General features: G+C 44.7%; 1 long non-coding RNA gene across 2 annotated transcripts; it reads right to left on the reverse strand.

Moving 5' to 3' along the window:
* Positions 1 to 4,107: 4,107 nt before the first annotated feature.
* Positions 4,108 to 20,547, reverse strand: LOC123567300 (uncharacterized). 2 transcript variants are annotated; one of them, XR_010578734.1, is made up of 4 exons: positions 20,278 to 20,547; positions 14,414 to 14,504; positions 7,794 to 7,896; positions 4,358 to 4,389 (listed from the first exon to the last, which is right to left on the reverse strand). It is a non-coding gene; the product is annotated as an uncharacterized lncRNA (long non-coding RNA). The 2 variants fall into 2 exon arrangements; XR_006690223.3 differs by lacking the exon at positions 14,414 to 14,504 and having other exon boundaries at positions 4,108 to 4,389.
* Between the last annotated feature and the right edge of the window lie 1,270 nt (positions 20,548 to 21,817).

Raw genomic sequence — 21,817 nt, forward strand, 5'->3', positions numbered from 1 at the left:
CACCATGAGATTAGGGGCTTTCTTCATTCATTGCTCTATCTCCTGTCTAGAATAGTATCTAGAATAGTATCTAGCACATGGCAGAGCTCGAGCATTATTTACTGAATGATTAATATCTGTCTACTTGACTACTACCATCTCCTCTATTCGAACACTCAAAGTCAGGGGCTGTATCTGTGCTTACTCCAATGGCTGGTGCATGGCAGCTGTCCAGTACATTTTGTTGGGTGACTATACATGGGCCCCGTAGGGCATCTGCTTCCTTCTCTGCAATAGGAGAAGTGGGGAGTGCTGATTAGAAAGCCTGACGAGCGCAGTGGCTCATGCCTGTAACTTTGGGAGGCTGAGACGGGTGGATTACCTGAGGTCAGGAGTTCAAGACCAGCCTGACCAACATAGTGAAACCCTGTTTCTACTAAAAATGCAAAATTAGACGGGCGTGGCGGTGCATGCCTGTAATTCCAACTACGCGGGAGGCTGAGGCAGGATAATCACTTGAACCCAGGAGACAGAGGTTGTGGTGAGCCAAGATCATGCCATTGCACTCCAGCCTGGGTAATGAGAGCGAAACTCTGTCTCAAAAAATAAATAAATAAATAAATAAATAAATACATAAAATTTAAAAAAAAAATAGTAAGCCCAATTCTGCCTATAGGGGGAGCTTCCCCTTGGCCCCAGCATGGCGGCTTACGCCTGTAATCTTAGCACATTGGGAGGCTAAGGCAAGAGGACAGGTGAGGTCAGGAGTTTGAGACCAGTCTGAGTAACATAGTGAGACTCTCTCTGCAAAAAAATAAAAAAATAAAAATTAGCCAGGAATGGTGGTGTGCCCCTATAGTTCCAGCTACTTGGGAGGCTAAGGTGGGAGGATCGCTTGAGTCCAAGTGTTTGAGGCTATTGTAAGCTGTGATTGCACCTTTGTACTCCACCCTGGGTGACAGAGTGTGACCCTGTCTCAAAAAAAAAAAAGAGAGAGAGAGAAAGAGCTTTGTTTCCTGCATAACAAATCACCTCAACACTTAATGGCTTCATACAACCACCTATATATCTCATAATTGTGCAGGCTGGTCAGGCAGGTCTTCCAGTGTGGGGCAGCTCAGCTGATCTCTTCAAATCAAATAATCCTCCCAGTCAACACAGATTAAAATCGAAACCCCTGGCAAGCAGAGGGCTTTTGTATTGAAGGAGGAAAACTCACCATCCCACAAAAGGTTGGCATGAAATTAAGGTGACAAGGGAAAAAAGAGCCATGAGCTACTGGCCAAATAATTCAGCTTAATCTCCAGGAAATGATTGTCATAGCCTTAGGAAGGTACATGTGCAGATTTGGAGAACCCTGGCTGAAACAGCTAGGCGGCCTTGGAAACAAATTCATATTGCAAGCAACATGCCCGAGGGCAGCGGGCTCTGGCTGCAATAATGACTATATTACAGGAATGGAAATGAAGAATGGATTTGGGAGTGGCAGACATCTAATGATGATTACAGAGAACATGAACCGCAAGATACTTTTTTTTTTTTCAGAGACGGGATCTTGTTCTGTTGCTCAGGCTGAAGTAGCATAATCATAGCTCGCTGTAGCCTTGAACTCCTATGCTTAAGTGATCCTCCTGCCTCAGCATCCCAAATGCTGGGATTACAAGCGTGCACCACCATGCCTGGCTAATTTATTTTATTTCATTTTTTGTAGAGATTGAGTCTTGCTTTGTTGCCCAGGCTGATCACGGTTACTTTTGAGTATATATAATCAGTGGCTATCGGGAACACAGGAGGCCCAGTACTTCCATTTCTTGAGATATTAAAAAATTTTAAAGGAGATATTCTGTGTGATATATTATCAAAACTGTGTGATATGCTAAATGTGTACAGTTTTCAATCATAACTTTTAACAAACCCCCAAAAAAGGCAAAAAAAGAAAACCAAAAAAACTCTAAAAAAAAAAGTAACGTAATTGTGCTAGTCAAAGATAGTTTTGTTTGTTTGTTTGTTTTGAATGGAGTCTCAGTCTGTTGACCAGGCTGGAGTGCAGTGGCACAACCTTGGGTCACTGCAACCTCCACCTCCCGGGTTCAAGTGATTCTCGTGCCACAGCCTCCCGAGGAGTAGCTGGGATTACAGCAGGAACCACCATGCCCAGCTAAGTTTTGGATTTTTAGTAGAGACAGGATTTCACCATGTTGGCCAGACTGGTCTCGAACTCCTGACCTCAAGTGATCTGCCTGCCTTGGCCTCCCAAAGTGCTAGGATTGCAAGCCTGAGCCACCATGCCTGGCCAGCCAAAGATAGTTTTAAGAAACATTAATTCATTTGTGCTGTACACTGTGGTCCAGTGATGAGACCCACTTTTAAAATTGTACAAAATCTTCCTGATGATGAAATATTGTACAGAGCAACTGGTCTAAGCTCTTCAAAAAGTTAACGTCAGGCCAAGCACTGTGGCTTATGCCTAAAATCCCAGCACTGTGGGAGACCAAAGCAGGAGGATTGCTTGGGTCCAGGAGTTCAAGACAAGCCTGGGCAATATAGTGAGACCCCTGTCTGGCTTCCTTAATTTAGTATAATGTTTTTGAAGTTTTTCCTTATTGTGTCACAGAATTCCAGCCAGGCAAGGTAGTTTATACTTGTAATCCCAGTGCTTTGCAAGGCTGAGGCAGGAGAATTGCTTAAGCCCAGAAGTTCAAGATCAGCCTGGACAACATGGCAAAACCCCATCTCTATTAATTAAAATTAATTAAAAATTATAAAAAACATAATTTTTGATAATATATACTATATACTATATATAATATAGTATATAGTATATACTACATAATATATAATATTAAAAATTATAAATAAATAAAAAATTAATAATTAAAAAAAAGCCAGGCATGGTGGCACACGCCTGTGGTCCCAGCTACTTGGGAGTCTGAGGTGGGAGGATTGCTTGAGCCCAGGAGGTAGAGGCTGCAGTGGGCTGTGATCACACTGCTGCACTCCAGTCTGGGCACAGAGAGAGACCCTGTCTCAAAAAAAAAAGTTAATGTCATAAAAAAAAAAAGCAGGGTGGCAGGGAGAGCTGGTCTAGATTTTATTTTTATTTATTATTATCTTTTGAGACAGAGTCTCGCTCTGTCACCCAGGCTGGAGTGCGGTGGCGTGGCCTTGGCTCATTGCAACCTCTGCCTTCCAGGTTCAAGAAATTCTCCTGCCTCAGCCTACTGTGTAGCTGGGGCTACAGGTGTGCTCACCATGCCCGGCTAATTTTTGTATTTTTAGTAGAGACGGGGTTTCACTATGTTGGCCAGGCTGATCTCAAACTCCTGACCTCAGGTGATCCTCTCGTCTTGGCCTCCCAAAGTACTGGGATTACGGGCATGAGCCACTACACCCCGCCTGGTCTAGATTTTAAAAGAGGCACAGGAGAGCCAGGTGCAGTGGCTCATGCCTGTAATCCCAGCACTTTGAGAGGCCAAGCCAGGTGGATCACCTGAGGTTCGGAGTTCGAGACCAGCCTGACCAACATGGAGAAACCCTATCTCTACTAAATATACAAAAATTAGCCGGATGTGGTGGCACATGCCTGTAATCCCAGCTACTCAGGAGGCTGAGGCAGGAGAATCGCTTGAACCTGGGAGGTGGAGGTTGTGGTGAGCTGAGATCACGCCATTGCACTCCAGGCTGGGCAACAAGAGCAAAACTCCGTCTCAAAAAAAAAAAAAAAGAAAGAAAGGAGAGAGACACATAGGACATATAACAACCACAAACAACCACATGTAACGTATGGGCCTTGATTAGATCCTGCTTTGAATAAACCAGCTGTAAAAGATATTTCTGGGAAAAATGTGGTTGTTTAAAAAAGTCCTCCCTATTGTTTTGGAGATGCAGCCTGAGAGATCTAGTGACAAACATTCCCAAAGTCTGTAATGTGAAATCTTCAAGGGAAAAATCAATGATGGATGAAGCAAATACGGCAGCATGTGAACCATGATCCTATCCAGGCAATGGGTGCACGCATAGAGATAGAAACTGCTGTCTGTGCTTTTCTACATGCTTGAGAATTTTCATCATAAAAAGTGAAAATAGAACACAGAACACTCAGGAGCTAAGAACAAGCATGAAGTTCTGTTTGTACTTAATATAGTCATCTGTATTATAAATGAGGGTAAATAGAAGATAACAGGAATATTTTGAGGAGAAAAAAAAAGGGCATGAGGAATGTCATCTTCCCATCTTCTTACCAGTGTTTTCTCTGTGACTCTGAGGATGACCTCATGTAGAGAGAATGTCAAAAGTCCACGTTTTAGACCCTGCATCTGAAGACAGGGTCAAATGGCTTCCTTGATCTCCCTGTGATAGGATGAGGTGGCTATTGTCTTCTTCTTCCTTCATTTTGCCCTCCCGGTGATTCTATCAAAACAGAGATATTAGAATGACCCGACGGGCCCGCCCAACTTCTTATAAGTACTCTGTTTACTTTCCAAAATGGAAGAGAGAAGGTGACTTTGAAGATAAGGAAAGAAGCTGATTAACCAGTTAAACCATTTCTGTTAGTTCAGTGATCAAATTTCACTGTATTATTTCCAATGTGAATAGTTAACTTCCTGGTGCAGTCATATATAAAGAAGATGAGTTCAGATAGTAAATGACCATAGTTATATTCCCCTAGCCAGCTCCTCACCCCTCTCTGATCAGAAATCAGCTTCCTGATTGCCCTCTGAAACTTAGTACTGGAATCTAGAAGACACTGTTGGCCACAAACGCATGTCACAGTAGCAGACGCTGGATTCGTTTTATTTTTGATGAAGGAATTCCTGAAGAACCAAAGTGCATGGATGCAATGTTTTGCAGCCTTCTACACAGTGAAATACCTTAGCATAGAATCAAACCACGGCAGCTTGTCACTCAGATCTGGGATTCACGGTTATCTGGAACTGACTCAAATTCCAAAATTCAAACAGTATTTTGAAACAACAAAAATTCCAAAAAGCTTTTAAGATAGATCCCATTCTCATACTCACCCAAACTCATCCATGGAGAAAAGAATCCATGGCTATGGGAGCTGACAATAAAATTAATCACTTTCAATTTTTAAAAAATTGAAAGTTGGAGTCAAGTGCTGATGCAGGTGGGTGGAATTAAACATTAGCAAGAAGAGCTATATTAATTAAAAATCTAAATGTGTGACCTATCTCCTTATCTGGTTTCAGTGGGCTGGCGGGGCGGTTCTGTCAATCAAGATAGCATGACATAATGTAACAATGCCATTTCTAAACGCATAAAAATTCACAGAATGCACGTCTACACTTTTCTCTGTAGAATTAAAAAAAAAAAAAATCAATGAATTAGCCGGGCGTGGTGGCATGTGCCTGTAATCCCAGCTACTCAGGAGACTGAGGCAAGAGAATTGCTTGAATCCAGGAGGCGGAGGTTGCAGTGAGCTGAGATGGCACCACTGCACACCAGCCTGGGTGACAGAGCGAGACTTTGTCTTTCTTTTGGGGGTGGGTGGGGGGTGGGGATGGAGTGTCACTCTGTCTCACAGGCTGGAGTGCAATGGTGTGGTCTCAGCTTTCTGCAACCTCCGCCTCCTGGATTCAAGCAATTCTCCCGCCTCAGCCTCCCAAGTAGCTGGGACTATAGGTGCGTGCCACCACACCTGGCTAATTTTTGTATTTTTTTTAGTAGAGACGGGGTTTCACTATGTTGACTAGGCTGATCTCGAACTCCTGACCTTGTGATCCTCCTGCCTCAGCCTCCCAAAGTGCTGGGATTATAGGCGTGAGCCACCGCGCCCAGCGAGACTCTGTCTTTAAAAAAAAAAAAAAAAAAAAAAAAAAAAAAAAAGATAATACTATGCTTGTCCCCATTTTAAAGGTGAGGAGACAGGCTCAGAGAGCTGAAGTAACTTATCTAAAGTCCCACAGCCAGGAAGTGGCGGAGCTACAACCTCATCTCATAATTATGAGTGTAAAGTGAGATTGGGCCTGCAGGAAACATGCTTTAACAGGTGCCTGTAATAGAGCAAGCTTTCAAAAAATTAGATCTGCCTGGGCACGGTGGTGCATGCCTGCAGTCTCAGCTACACTGGAGGATTGCTTGAGCCCAGGAGTTTGAGGCTGCAATGCGCTATGATCACACTGGGCAACATGGCAAGACCCCATCTCTAAAAAATGAAAAGAAATAAAATAAATTATATCTGTTGCTATTATTAATTTGGAACATAAGCCATCAGAAATTAACAAATGAGGCCGGGCGCGGTGGCTCAAGCCTGTAATCCCAGCACTTTGGGAGGCCGAGACGGGCGGATCACGAGGTCAGGAGATCGAGACCATCCTGGCTAACACGGTGAAACCCCGTCTCTACTAAAAAATACAAAAAACTAGCCGGGCGCGGTGGCGGGCGCCTGTAGTCCCAACTACTCGGGAGGCTGAGGCAGGAGAATGGTGTGAACCCGGGAGGCGGAGCTTGCAGTGAGCTGAGATCCGGCCACTGCACTCCAGCCTGGGCGGCAGAGCGAGACTCCGTCTCAAAAAAAAAAAAAGAAATTAACAAATGAGTGGAAACCTGAGCTAACCCTTCAAATCTTGCCTTCATAGCATGTTTATTGAACTGACATCTTCGGGGGGCAGCTACCATGTCAAAATGGTGTTTGTTGTTCTGGGGAAGGTGATAGATTACACAGAGTTTGCTTTCCTTGGTCTCTGGATTAATTGTCAGTTTTTTAAACAGGATTTTGACACGCTAAGATCTCCCAGAAAGTATGCCATTAAAACGAAGAAGAAGAAGAAAAACAAGAAACCTCATGGAGGTGAGACTAGAAGCTGAGTGTGTACATTTTACCACTGCAGTTTGCTGGCCACTTATGGTCAGTTGGTTCACATACAAACCACAACAAATTCATGCATATAATGAAATAAATTGGCTACTTGAACCGTTTTACTTTCTTTTTTTTTTTTTTTTTTTTTTTTGAGACGGAGTCTCGCTCTGTCGCCCAGGCTGGAGTGCAGTGGCCGGATCTCAGCTCACTGCAAGCTCCGCCTCCCGGGTTCACGCCATTCTCCTGCCTCAGCCTCCCAAGTAGCTGGGACTACAGGCGCCCGCCACCTAGCCCGGCTAGTTTTTTGTATTTTTTAGTAGAGACGGGGTTTCACCACGTTAGCCACGATGGTCTCGATCTCCTGACCTTGTGATCCGCCCGTCTCGGCCTCCCAAAGTGCTGGGATTACAGGCTTGAGCCACCGCGCCCAGCCGTTTTATTTTCTTTATAACTTAAAAATATATAAGTCACATGTTGTTGGAGAAAGTGCAGATATAAACAACAGGAAATAGAAAAATAATCACCCATAATCCCACCTTGAAATAACCATCTTTTTTTTTTTTTTTTTGAGACGGAGTTTGGCTCTTCTTGTTGCCCAGGCTGGAGTGCAGTGGCGCGATCTTGGCTCACTGCAACCTAGCCTTCCAGTTGGCAAGCGATTCTCCTGCCTCAGCCTCCTGAGTAGCTGGGACTACAGGCACGTGCCACCACACCCAGCTAATTTTTTGTATTTTTTAGTACAGACAGGTTTTCACTATGTTGGCCAGGATGGTCTCAATCTCTTGACCTCGTGATGCGCCCGCCTCGGCCTCCTAAAGTGCTGGGATTACAAGCGTGAGCCACTGTGCCTGGCTGAAATAACCATCTTTAACACATACTAGGGATCTAGTTTTGTTTAAATAAGGGTTTTGTTTTGTTTGTTTTTTTCCTCCGCTGCGGGAATGGTTTCAATGGATCACAGTGTAAAGCATTTAAATAAACGATGGTAACTCACTGGAAACTGACGATCCGAGAGGCAGACTGAGAGATCTCCAGTCTCTGTGTTGTGCATGTCTGGACTCTTTCACCAAAAGTACTTTTTTCCACCAAGCCTGACTCTGTTTAAGATGAGAAAAAAACCTAATAAGGATCCATTTTTAAGTTAAAAATGTAATGATTAGAATGAATTTAGAGCATATATTTAAAATGCCAATATCAGTTCCAAATGTCTCTCTTTAGATGGCAGAGCAGTCTGCATACACGTTGGAGCACGTATTTTCACTGACATCTGGAAAGCCTGGCATTAGCTAAATATCCCCCCATGAGATGGAGCGGTCAGATGGTGTCCACATGCCTCCAAAACAACTTGTCAATTCAATAAGAAAAAAAAAAAATCCCAATCCAACCATCTAGTCAATTTAGGGCCAAATTATCAGTCAACCATTTGTCATGTAATCCAAACAAACGGTCGCCTAAGTAAATCTACCTTTTAATTAGTTATGCTTATATCACATAGACACTGTCAGGCAAGACTTTTGGTAGCAAAACAAAAGACCATGAAATTTGTAAGGAGGTATTTCCAATCGATCCTCCATAAGACCCACCCAGGGGTGAAAACACAGGTTTGTATTCATCTTAGTCCATGATTATTGGAAGAAAGAAGAAATTAAATATCTATAGGTTGGCCAGACAAGGTGGCTCATACTTGTAATCCCAGCACTTTGGGAGGCCAAGGTGGGTGGATCACCTGAGGTCAGGAGTTCGAGACCAGACTGGCCAACATGGTGAAACCCTGTCTCTACTAAAAATAAAAAAATTAGCCAGGCTTGGTGTGCATTCCTGTAATCCCAGCTGCTCAGGAGGCTGAGGCAGAAGAATCACTTGAACCCGGTAGGCGGAAGATGCAGTGAGCAGTGAGTGCTACTGCACTCCAGCTTCAGCGACAAGAGTGAAACTCTGTCTCAAAACAAACAAACAAACAAAAAATAAAAAATAAAAAACAACAAACAGAATTAGCTGGGCGTGGTGGCTCATGCCTGTAATCCCAGCTACTCAGGAGGCTGAGGCAAGGAGAATCGCTTGAACTCAGGAGGCAGAGGTTGAAGTGAGCCAAGACCGTGCCACTGCACTCCAGCCTGGGCAACAGAGTGAGACTCTGTCTCAAAGAAAAAAAATAAAAAAGTTCTTTAAGCCCTCAAACTTTTATAGAGAGGAAGCAACTTGCAAACTACTTCGGCTGCAAACATGAGCTGCCTTTCATGAGAGAAGGATAACTCAGAAAACAGATCCAAGAGTCCAGAAGGTAGATCCAAGAGTCACGGAGGACAGTAAAAGAGCACCCCAAGGTCCATCTTCATACACCAATTTGCTGTGTGACTTGAGAAAGCTGGAGACTTTTTTGGGCCCCACTGATCGCCACAATTTATAGCATTGGTATTTATAAAACTTAGACAGTTAGAATGAGTCAACGCGTTCATTTCATGAAAGACATTGTCCTTTCTTAGTATTTACATTAAGTAAAAGGACAGAACTTTTATGTTCCAGCTCAAACATTGGCACACTAGCTGACTTCAGATAAGCAACCTATGCGTCCATGCTGAGCCTCAGTTTTCTCATCTCTAAAATGGGGGCAAGTGAATTGCAAGGAATGTGGTGTGTGGAAAGTAGAATGAACCAGGATAAAGGTTTGGCATGTTTTATTATTTATCTGTCCATCATTTTTGCATATGCCTCCTATTCTTTCCTTCCTTTCCTTTTCCTTCCTTCCTTCCTTCCTTCCTTCCTTCCTTCCTTCCCTCCCTCCCTCCTTCCCTCCTTCCCTCCTTCCCTCCTTCCTTCCTTCCTCTCTTCTTTCTTTCTTTCTGAGACAGGAACTCACTCTGTCACCCACGTTGGAGTGCAGTGGCATGGTCTTGGTTCACTGCAACCTCTGCCTCCCAAGGTCAAGCAATCCTCCCACCTCAGCCTCCCGCATTGCTGGGACACAGGCGCATGCCAACATGCCTGGCTAACTTTTTGTATTCTTGGTAGAGAGGGCATTTCGCCATGTTGCCCAGGTTGGTCTTGAACTCCTGAACTCAATTCACCCACCTTGCCCTCCCCAGAGTGCTGGGATCACAGGCATGAGCCACTGTGCCTGGCCAATGCCTCCTTTAAAAAAAAAAAAATTAAGACAGTTTACAGAGATTAAAAAAAAAAAAAAAAAGAATAGCCAGGCCAGGCATAGTGGTGCACGCCTATAGTTCCAGCTACTTGAGAGTCTGAGGCAGGAAGATTACTTGAGCCCAGGAGATCAAGACTAACCTGGGCAACATAGTTGCCCATCTCTAAAAAAAAATAAAGAATATGGTGCATTTGCTCATACCTGTAATCCCAGCACTTTGAGAGGCCAAGGCAGGAGGATTACTTGAGCTAAGGAGTTTGAGATCAGGCTAGGCAACATAGTGAGACCCCCATCTCTACAAAACAAAAATTTTTTTAATTAGCCAGGCACGGTGGTGCATGCCTGTAGTCCCAGCTCCTCAGGAGACTGAGATGGAAGATGGCTTGAGCCTGGGAGGTTGAGGCTGCAAGTGAGCTATGATCGTGCCACTGCATTCCAGCCTGTGTGACAGAGACACTGTCTGAAAAATAAAGAAGGATATAAGATAACACAAATTCTAAATTGGTGGTAATTGCTTGATTATCTCCATAACAATTCACTCAGCCACCTGTGCAGCCTCTTGATTTTGAGCCTTTAAAACCTTTTGTTTTTGGCCGGGCGCGGTGGCTCACGCTTGTAATCCCACCACTTTGGGAGGCCAAGGTAGGTGGATCACAATGTCAGGAGTTCGAGACCAGCCTGGCCAACACAGTGTAAACATGGCCCTACTAAAAATACAAAAGTTAGCTGCACGTGGTGGCGGGCGCCTGTAATCCCAGCTACTCAGGAGGCTGAGGCAGGAGAATTGCTTGAACTGGGAGGTGGAGGTTGTGGTGAGCCAAGATCACACCACTGCACTCCAGCCTGGGTGACAGAGCTAGACTCCATCTCAAAATAAAAATAAAATAATAATAACAATAATAAAACTCAAACAACTTTATTTTATTTTATTTTTTTGGCCAGGCACAGTGGCTCACACCTGTAATCCCAGCACTTTGGGAGGCCAAGGTGGGCCGATCACTTGAGGTCAGGAGTTCAAGACCAGCCTGGCCAACATGGTGAAACCCCATCTCTACTAAAAACACAAAAATTAGCCAGGCCTGACAGCAGGCACCTGTAGTCTCAGCTACTCAGGAGGCTGAGGCAAGAGAAGCGCTTGGATCCAGGAGGCAGAGGCCACAGTGAGCTGAGATCTCTCCAGCCTGGGTGATAGAGTGAGACTTTGTCTCAAAAAAAAAAAGAAAAAAGAAAGAAAGAAAGAAGTCTGGTATTTATACATATACCGTGGAATATTATTCAACCTTAAAAAGGAAGAAACTCATGCGATTTGCAACATTATACTGAATAAAATAAGCCAGGCACGGAAAGACAAATACTGCTTGATCTCACTTACATGGGGAATCTCAAAGAAGTCGAACCCATGGAAGCAGAGAGTAGAATAGCATTTGCCAGGGGCTGAGGAGTAGGGAAAATGGAGAGATGTTCAAAGCGAACAAAGTTTCAGTTACGCGGGATTCTGGAGGCCTAATGCATAGCATGGGTATTACAGTTAATAATAATCCAGTGTGTGCTTGAAATTTGCTGAGTAGGTCTTTAGTGTTCTTGCTGCAACACACACAAAGATAACTATGTGGGGCGATGGATACATTAATTAGATTGTTGTAATCATTTCATAATGTGTGTGTATTTCAAATCATTATGTTGTATGCTTTACATTTATACAATTTCTATTTGTCAATTATGCTTCAATAAAGTTAAAGGAAAAGAAAAAACACAGCTCTCAGTCAGGTGTTCTCGACCTTTTTGGGCCCTAGGACCCTCTGGAGTTTTCAGGTTTTGTTTTTTTAGAGGCATGGTCTCGCGGTGTTGCTCAGGCTAGAGTGCAGTGTCACAATCGTAGTTCACTGCAGCCACCATCTCCTAAGCTCAAGCGATCCTACTGCCTCAGCTTTTTGAGTAGCTGGGACTACAGGCGCACACCACCATGTCCAGCTAATTAAAAATTTTTTTTTGCAGAGACAGGGTATCATTTTGTTGCCCGGGGCTGGTCTTGAACTTCTGACCTCAAGCAATCCTCCTGCCTCAGCCTCCCAAAGTGTTGGGATTATAGGCTTGAGCCACCGCGCCTGGCACCAGACTTTGAAAGTCTGGTGAAAGCCATGGATCCCTTCTCAAAGTGGTTTTTATTAAATGCATAAATTAAAACACAAAGGTAATTAATTATATCAAACTATAATTATTGAAATATTTAAAACACCTTGTGACATAGTAATATATGTGCTGCTTTTTCAAGGCATTCAATGGCAACATCAAGCGGTGGATCTGAGGGTTCCTGTAACTTCAGCGTGCGGCTGAACATAAATGGTGTCTCAAGCTATCTGCTACGACTGCAGTGAGAATGACCTGGGATTCCTATGGGTGACAGTCATAGGTATTGCCCATGTTGCTGTGGCTTCTTGTCTCCATTCATAATTGAAAAGAATGCTAAATTTTAGTAATAAGGCAATGAAAATAAATATAAGGATTTTTTTCCTATCCAGGTTCACAAAATCCGTAAGATCTCTTGATGAGGTGCGCAGTTAAGAACTGCCCTGGTGTAAGAGGTGTAAGATCTCTGAGTTGAGATCCCAGTTCTGCCATTTACTAGCTGTGTGTGTGTGGGCAAATTACTCACCTTTTCTGGACTTCAGTTTCTCTCTCTGTAAACTGGGGATTATAACAGTATCCATCTCATAAGGTTACTGTGCACACTGGAGTAAGTCACCTACATAATGCCCTTAGAAGGGTGTGATTTAAATCCAACAAGCTCAGCAAACCAAACTTTAAAAAACTAATTTGATAGCCAAAGCTCATCTGATCTGAACTCATTTGCTGGCAAAACTTGAGTTGAATTGGCACAACAGAATTTCTGTGAATATCCATAGTTTTTGCTGCAGAAATATCCATGTGTTTGATGATGCTATGCATACCCCTACTGATACAGATGCTGTTATTATCTAAGTGGAAACATGTTGAATTCCAAAATTCATGGCACTAATGAACGTATATTTCTCTTGCTATAAATATGACTTTTTTTCTTTAGTTGAGTTTCCAACTAATTATTTCATCTGATCCTCATGAGTCAGGTAAGGCAGGCATGATGACTTCCTACTTAATAAATGGAGAAACTGAGGCACAGATTCCCAATTTGTCAGGCAACTTGTCCGGACTCCAAAACAAACAAGGCTAACCCAGTTAAGGAACATGCCTATCAACACTGCAGGATCCCCAGGAATTAGTAGCAAGGGTATTGTCATTGGCTACTTTAAAAAAAATAAATTAAACTAACCAGTCCTGGTGGCACATACCTAAAGTCCCAGCTACTCTAGTTCCAGCTACTCCAGAGGCTGAGGTGGGAGGATCACTTGAGCCTGGGAGGTAGAGGTTGCAGTGAGCTGAGACTGCACCACTGCACTCCAGCCTGGGTGACAGAGTGAGACCCTGTCTCAAAAAAACAAAAACAAAAACAAAAACAACTTATTTATTTATTTATTTGTTTATTTATTTATTTAGAGATGGAGTCTTGCTCTGTTGCCAGGCTGGAGTGCAGTGGTACCATCTCGGCTCACTGCAACCTCCGCCTCCCAGGTTCAAGCAATTCTCCTGCCTCAGCCTCCCAAGTAGCTGGGATTACAGGCGCACACTGCCACGCCTGGCTATTATTATTATTATTATTATTATTATTACTTTGTATTTTAGTAGAGACAGGGTTTCACCATGTTGCCCAGGCTGGTCTCGAACTCCTGAACTCAGGCAATCTGCCCGCCTCGGCCTCCCAAAGTGCTGAGCCACTGTGCCTGGCCAACAAATTTAAATGTTAGGGTTAAAATCAAGGTGGTAAGAGTCAGTGAAACACACTATAGATTCCATTTCCTCTCAGAGTCTTGGTAAAAATAAGTAGCAGCAGCGGTAATAATGATCAACGCCATTATTTACTGAGTACTTGCTGTGGGCCAGGCATGTGTGTGATCTCATTTAAACAGGAAGGTAGCTTCTATTGATATCCCCATTTTACAGAAGAGAAAACTGAGGCCCAGGCAGGTGAAGGAGCATACACAAGGCTGTAGTTAGTAAATGACACAGTCAAGATTTGAACCTGGTGCTATCTGGCAAGGCAGAACCTCTGTCAACGAATTCTTTGCCCCCATAAGCTTCTCCGTATTCAGGGTTTTATCCTTTTTTGCTGAAATCACATTTCATTCCACTGACCTTTTCAAAGGCTTTTGTCTAAAAGGTTAGGTTAGAAGTAATTCCAGTTCTGGGAACTGATTCTCAGAAATACTCAGAGATATGAACACAGATTTATGTTCAAAGGTATTTAGCATGACATTATTTATAGTAGTCTAAAAAAAAACAGTGTGAGAGAGACTAAATGGCGAACATTGAACAATATGGTACGAATATTATGTAACCATAAAAACAGAATTGTTAAGGCCTGGCATGGTGGCTCATACCTGCAATCCCAGCACCATGGGAGGCTGAGGCGAGACTGATTGAGGCCAGGAGTTTGAGAACCAGCCTGGGCAACATAGCAAGACTTGGTTTCTACAAAAAATAAAAATAAAAAATTAGCCAGTCATGGTGACAAGCAACTGCAGTTCTAGCTACTCAGGAGGCTAAGGTGGGAGGATTGCTTGAGGAAGTTCAAGGTTTCAGTGAGCTGTGATCACGCTACTGCACTCTAACCTGAGCAACAGAGAAAGACCCTGTCTCTAAAAATAAATAAACAGGCTACTCTGGGCACACTGCCCATAGGGTAGCCCTGATGTTTTACTCTTAATTTTTAAGGAGCAGTTAAATATAAATAAAAAATAAATAGAATTGTTAAATAGCTTAGTATTCTAAGGAGATGTTCATAATATATGGTAAGATTTTAAAAAGGGATACAGGCCAGGCACAGTGGGAGGTCAAGGCGGGCAGACCACCTGAGGTCCAGAGTCCAAGACCAGCCTGATCAACATGGTGAAAACCCGTCTCTACTAAAAATACAAAATTTGTGGCTGGGCGCAGTGGCTCACACCTGTAATCCCAGCACTTTGGGAGGCTGAGGCGGGCAGATCATGAGGTCAGGAGATCGAGACCATCCTGGCTAACACGGTGAAACACTGTCTCTACTAGCCAGGCGTGGTGGTGGGTGCCTGTAGTCCCAGCAACTCGGGAGGCTGAGGCAGGAGAATTGCTTGAACCCAGAAGGTGGAAGTTGCAGTGAGCCAAGATCAAGCCATTGCACTCCAGTCTGGGCAAAAAGAGCAAAACTCTGACTCAAAACAAACAAACAAACAGGATACAAGGCCAGGTGTGGTGGCTCACACCTGTAATCCTAGCACTTTGGGAGACTGAAGTGGGCAGATCACTTGAGGTCGGGGGTTTGAGACCAGCTTGGCCAACATGGCCAAGTAGAAACCCTGTCTCTACTAAAAATACAAAAATTAGCTGGACGTCCTTGCTTGAATCCAGGAGGCAAAGGTTGCAGTGAGTCAAAATCATACCACTGCACTCTAGCCTGGGCAACAAAGTGAGACTCTGTCTCAAAAAAGGCAATTCAGTATTTTCGCAAGAATGGTTGCTTGAGGAGTTGAGGACATTACCTTTTGGCCCACGAAGTCTAAACTTTTTTTTTTTTTTTTTTTTTTTTTTTGAGACGGAGTCTCGCTCTGTTGCCCAGGCTGGAGTCCAGTGGCTGGATCTCAGCTCACTGGAACCTCCATCTCCCGGGTTCAAGCGATTCTCCTGCCTCAGCCTCCTGAGTAGCTGGGACTACAGGCGCGGGCCACCATGCCCAGCTAATTTTTGTATTTATAGTAGAGATGAGGTTTCACCATATTGGTCAGACTGGTCTTTAACTCCTGACATCATGATCTGCCCGCCTTGGCCTCCCGAAGTGCTGGGATTACAGGTATGAGCCACCGCGCCCAGCCCACGAAGTCTAAAATATTTACTTTCTGGGCTTTGATGGAAAAAAATTTGCTGACCCCGGTATATAACAAAACAAAGCAAACACCTCTTGTGGCTAAACTGGGCGCACTCAAATGACCCAGGATATCTCATTCGGTTGATTAGCAATTTTAATCCCATCTGCAACCTCGATCCCTCCTTGCTGTATAACATAACCTTGTCCCAGGTTCCTTATACGTGGGAGAGGAAGGCAGGGGAGTCCGTGTCAGAGGGATGCGGCCTGAGAGACTCCACCGTTATTGTTGGCCCTGAAGGTGGACGGGGCCATGAGCCGGGGCAGGCAGGCAGCCTCTAACAGCCAGAAGAGGGAAAGAAAGGAATTCCCCACTAGAGCCTCCACAAGGGACACGTCCTGCCGACGCCTTGATTGTAGTCCATGGGACCCCTTTGGGCTTTTGATCTCCACAACTGGTAAGATAATAAATGTATGGTGTTGGAAGCCACCCGTTTGTGGTAATTTGTTACAAAAGCAACAGGAAGCAGATACAGCTCTGGTGAATTCAGGAAGTGAGTAATGGTAGAGAGTGGGGAAATCAGGAAAAACATCAACAAAGTCAAATTAATTATTTGGTGGAATATGGGAGTGTACCCATTCATTCATTCAAGCAATAATTCATTCAACAAATACTTATTGGGACACTAGGCCTGGTGCAGTGGCTCATGACTGTAATCCCAGCACCTTGGGAGGGGGAGGATCACCTGAGGCCAGGAGTTAGAGACCAGTCTGGCCAACATGGTGAAATCCTGTCTCTACTAAAAATACAAAAATTCGCACACGCCTGTAATACGATGGCACACGCCTGTAATCCCAGGTACTGGGGAGGCTGAGGCAGGAGAATCGCTTGAACCCAGGAGGTGGAGGTTTCAGTGAGCCGAGATTGCGCCACTGCCCTCCAGCCTGGGTGACAGAGTGAGACTCTGTAAAAAACAAACAAACAACAAAAAAAAACCTCCAAAAAACCTAAATACTTATTGGGACACTTGACTGTGCAAAGACTTTGGCCAGGTCTCTGGGATCCGACGGTGAAGGAGACAGGCTAGCCTGATCCCATCCCACGGTACCTACAGTCCCGTGTGGGAGGAAGACAGTTAAAGAGTTAACCAGGGGATTAGTGAAAGGTGGTGAGGGGATGAGGGGGAGTCGAGGGGGAGAAAGGAGGTCTCCTGAGGAAGTGATAATGATGCCCAGATCTGGAAGACAGCTAGTAGGGAGAGGGTAGGGCAGGATTACAGGAAGTGGGGGCTTGCAGGGAGAGGACAGCAGGGGGTACCCTGAGGGCCTGGGTTATATCCCTTCACCCTCTATGTGGGGCTGGGAGCGTAGGGGAGTTAGAAGGAAGGAGGAAAAACAGGAAGGAGGGAAGGTGGAAATGAGGAAGAGAAGAAGGAAGTCAGAGAGGGAAGGGAAGAGGGAGAAAGGAGAGAAGGAGGAAAAAAGAAGGGAGAAAGAAAGTAAGGAAGAAAGCCGGGTGCTGTGGCTCACTCCTGTAATCTCAGCATGTTGGGAGACTGAGATGGGCGGATCACCGAGGTCAAGAGTTCGAGACCAGCCTGGCCTACATATAGTGAAACCCCATCTCAACTAAAAAAATACAAAAATTAGGCCGGGCACGGTGCCTCACAGCTGTAATCCCAGCACTTTGGGAGGCCGAGGCAGGCGGATCACCAGAGGTCAGGAGTTCAAGACCAGCCTGGCCAATATGGCGAAACCCTGCCTCTACTAAAAGTACAAAAATTAGTCTGGCGTGGTGACGGGCACCTGTAATCCCAGCTAGTCAGGAGGCTGAAGCAGGAGAATTGCTTGAACCCAGGAGGCGGAGGTTGCAGTGAGCTGAGATTGAGTCACTACACTCCACCCTGGGCGACAGAGCAAGACTCCATCACTAAAGAAGAAAAAAAAGGAAGGAAAGAAGAAAAGGAAGAAAGGGAGGAAGGAAATAAGGGGGGAAAAGACACATTTAACCTAACTAAGGAAGAGCTGGATACATGTTGCTAACACCTGATACACACTCCATCTATGTTGACCAAATAGACTTTTACCCCAGTTCTGAGAACTCCGGGTCTCCAGGGTAAGCCGTCTCCACCCACAGTCTGTGAGCCTTGGCCTTAACGGAAGATGCTCACTGCATCTTTCTCGAATTCCCATGGCATAGGGCCCTCCATGGGAAGGGGCATGTAGACATCACAATGCCTCGTCACTGCCATTAGTCATATTTCTGATCACTATTCTATGAAATGCGCAGAAAAGGCAATTTTTGTTTGTTTGTTTGAGACAGGGTCTCATTCTGTCACCAAGCTGCAGTGCAGTGGTGCAATCATGGCTCACTGCAGCCGGGACCTTTCAAGCTCAAGGCTTCCCCACCTGCCCACTCCAGTAGCTGGGACTGGAGGTATGTGCCACCACGCCCGGCTAATTTTCATATTTTTCATAGAGATGGGGTTTCACCATGTAGCCCGGGCTGGTCTCGAACTCCTAGGTTCAAAAAATCTGCCCCCCTTGGTCTCCCAAAATGCTGGGATTACAGGCGTAAGCCACCACGCCTGGCTGAAAAGGCAAATCCATAGAGACATAAAGTGGATTGATGGTTGCCAGGGGCTGGGGGTGGAAACAGGAAGGACAGGAATGAGGGAACCTTATTAGGATGATGAAAATGTTTCCAAAACTGAGTTTTGAAACTAATTGCATACGGTGCATATACTTAAAAAATCATTGACCTGTGCACAAAAAATGGGTGAATTTTATGGTATGTAAATTATACCGCAATAAAATTGTTTTTACAAATTCGATTTAAACACAAAATTTCCTGGTTTGCCTAACCCAAAATTTAGTTAGTTTTTTTTTTTGTTTTTTTTTTTTTGTTTTTTTGAGACAGTGTCTTGCTCTGTCACTTAGGCTGGAGTGCAGCCTTGACCTCCTGGACTCAAGCCATCCTCCCACATCAGCCTCCCAAGTAGCTGGGACTACAAGCGCACGCCACCACGCCTGGCTAATTTTTGTATTTTTTGTAGAGACAGGGTTTTGCCATGTTGCCCAGGTTTGTCTCGAACTCCTGGGCTCAATCGATCCTTCTGCCTCAGCCTCCCAAAATGCTGGGATTACAGGTGTGTGCCACCATGCCTGGCAAATTTAGTTTCTAAAATGGTCACAGGAATGATCTGAGTTAACATAGCATTCATTCATTCAGTCATTCACGCCACAAATATTCATTGAGCATCAACTATATGCCATGCATAGTTCTGAATACCAGAGATAACAGCAGAGAAACAACAGACAACAATCTCCCAATCTTCTGCTGCCTTTTTGTACTGACAGGACCCTTGTGATTACATTGGGCCTGCTCAGAACATCCAAGATAATCCCTATATTTGAAGGTCAGCTGATTAACAACCTTAATTCTATTTGCTTCCTTAATTTCCCTTTGCCACGTAATACAACATATTTATAGTTGCCAGGGATTAGGATGTGCACAATCTCTAGGGGGCCACCGTTCCGTCTACCCCACTGGCTACTTTGAGAGCCTATAGACACAGCTGTCTCTCCGCATCCCATAATTGTGGATTCTTTACAGATGTTATTTTATGTAGTCTCATAAGGATCCTGAAATGTGTATGCCACTATATCAACTTTGCATATGAAGAGCATGAGGCTCAGAGAAGTAAACTGAGTTTTCCAGGATCACACAGCTACAGTGTCAGGGTTGCGGATGAAGCCCAAGTCTGTGGGGCTCCGAAGTCTGTGAGTTTCCAACCAGGTTAAGCTTGGCTACAGCTAATGTTTGCAGAATGATCTCTTCCGTGTACTGGCTACACTAGAACAGACAGACACTTCAGTGAATTCAGTGGCTCAGCCACGTGGACTTACTTGTGGAGAAAAGTATAAAGGCAGGGCAACCCTCCGGAGACCTGAGTTCAAATCCCACCTCAGGGAAATGACATCAGCTCTTTGAGCCTCAGCCAGCTTCTCATGGGGATGCTAAATCATCCAGGAGAGCTGAGTCATTTGTACAAGAAAGATTTTAAGCTCCTCTATGTGCCAGACTCCATTCTAGAAATTGCCAAAGCACTCCGTAAAAGCAGGATCAGATCACTCTTTTTTATTTGAACCATGCGGATAATTTTGCCATCAAGTTATGTTCATGATAAAAATCATGGCCAAAGCTACCACGGGTTTACTGTGTGCCAGGGACCCAGCTCTGGGCTTTGCAAATAGGGGACAGTTCTGCATCACGATTCACTCTAACAACTGGACTTCAAAAGAAACAGCAAACTTCATTCCCCTTATTCAAATGGGGATATTCCCTTAATGAAATCCCAAATTAAGACCCAAATAGCTGGTGATCATAAGAAGAACCACCATCCTTACTGTGGGGCGAGAGGCTCCTGGCGGGACACTAATTCTCCTCATTTCCCTTCCTGGAGTTGAGCCTTTGATCTTCCAGCTCACAGATGACAGGGCTGCCCACCAGTCACTAGGCATTGCTGAAGTGCGTTTCTGTCTTGCTGAGTATAAAGGTGTGCAGACACTCAGAGCCGCCTTGCTCACGATCTGATTTTATGAGCATTGAACTGTGAGTTTGGAAGCAGATTGATCTGCTTTTTTGAAGTCAAAGCTGTTTGCCTCTGCTGTGTACTCATTGGAAAGGGAGAAAGGGAACTAGGAATGTTGACTTTTTCTGGGGAGTGACTCCTGCCTAAAACCTAGGAAGCCTCTCGTTGCGCGGAGGAGGTCATTGCTGGGACTCACCATTTGGTGTGTGTGTTGCTTCTCAGAATGAATTTTATGACAACAACAACAATAACAACAACTGATTTTTAGAAGTTTGGGGAACTTGATAACTAAGTGAAGATGAAAGGAAAAAGCTGACATTTGTGTCCAGCAAATAGCTTTTCCATGATTTTTGGAAAACAATCTCAGTCTTTTAGTCCAGCCTCTACATTTGGTGGTGATGGGAGGGACAGCTAGCATGAAAAACTCAAGGGCACTTAGAAAATGAATTTTAAGGCCAGGCGCAGTGGCTTATGCCTGTAATCCCAGCACTTTGGGAGACTGAGGCGGGATGATCACAAGGTCAGGAGTTCGAGACCAACCTAGCCAACACAGTGAAACCCCATCTCTATTAAAAATACAATTACCCGGGCGTGGTGGCACACACATGTAGTCCTAGCTGCTTGGGAGGCTGAGACAGAAGAATTGCTTGAACCCAGGAGGCGGAGGTTGAAGTGAGCAGAGATCACGCCACTGCACTCCGGCCTGGGTGGCAGAGCAAGACTCCGTCTCAAAAAAAAAAAAAAAAAAAAAAAAAAAAAGGATGTACAGGGACACTCATTACTGCATTGACTGTGATAGAAAAATCTGGAAATGGCCAGGCACGGTGGCTCACTCCTATAATCCCAGCACTTTGGGAGGCCGAGGCAGGTGGATCACCTGACCAGCCTGGCCAACATACTGAAACCTCTTCTCTGCTAAAAATACAAAAATTGCCGGGCGCGGTGGCTCATGCCTGTAATCCCAGCACTTTGGGAGGCTGAGGTGGGCGGATCACAAGGTCAGGAGATCGAGACCATCCTGGCTAACACGGTGAAACTCCATCTCTAGTAAAAATACAAAAAATTAGCCAGGCGTGGTGGCGGGCGCCTGTAGTCCCAGCTACTTGGGAGGCTGAGGCAGGAGAATGGCATGAACCCGGGAGGCGGAGCTTGCAGTAAGCCGAGATCACGCCACTGCACTCCAGCCTGGGTGACAGAGCAAGACTCCATCTCAAAAAAATAAAAAATAAAAAAAATAAAAATACAAAAATTAAGGCCGGGCATGGTGGCTCACACCTGTAATCCCAGCACTTTGGGAGGCCAAGGCGGGCAGATCACGAGGTCAGGAGTTCGAGACCAGCCTGGCTGATATGGTG

The sequence above is a fragment of the Macaca fascicularis genome, chromosome 10 (genome assembly GCF_037993035.2).
Source record: "Macaca fascicularis isolate 582-1 chromosome 10, T2T-MFA8v1.1".
Classification (NCBI taxonomy): Eukaryota; Metazoa; Chordata; class Mammalia; order Primates; family Cercopithecidae; genus Macaca; species Macaca fascicularis.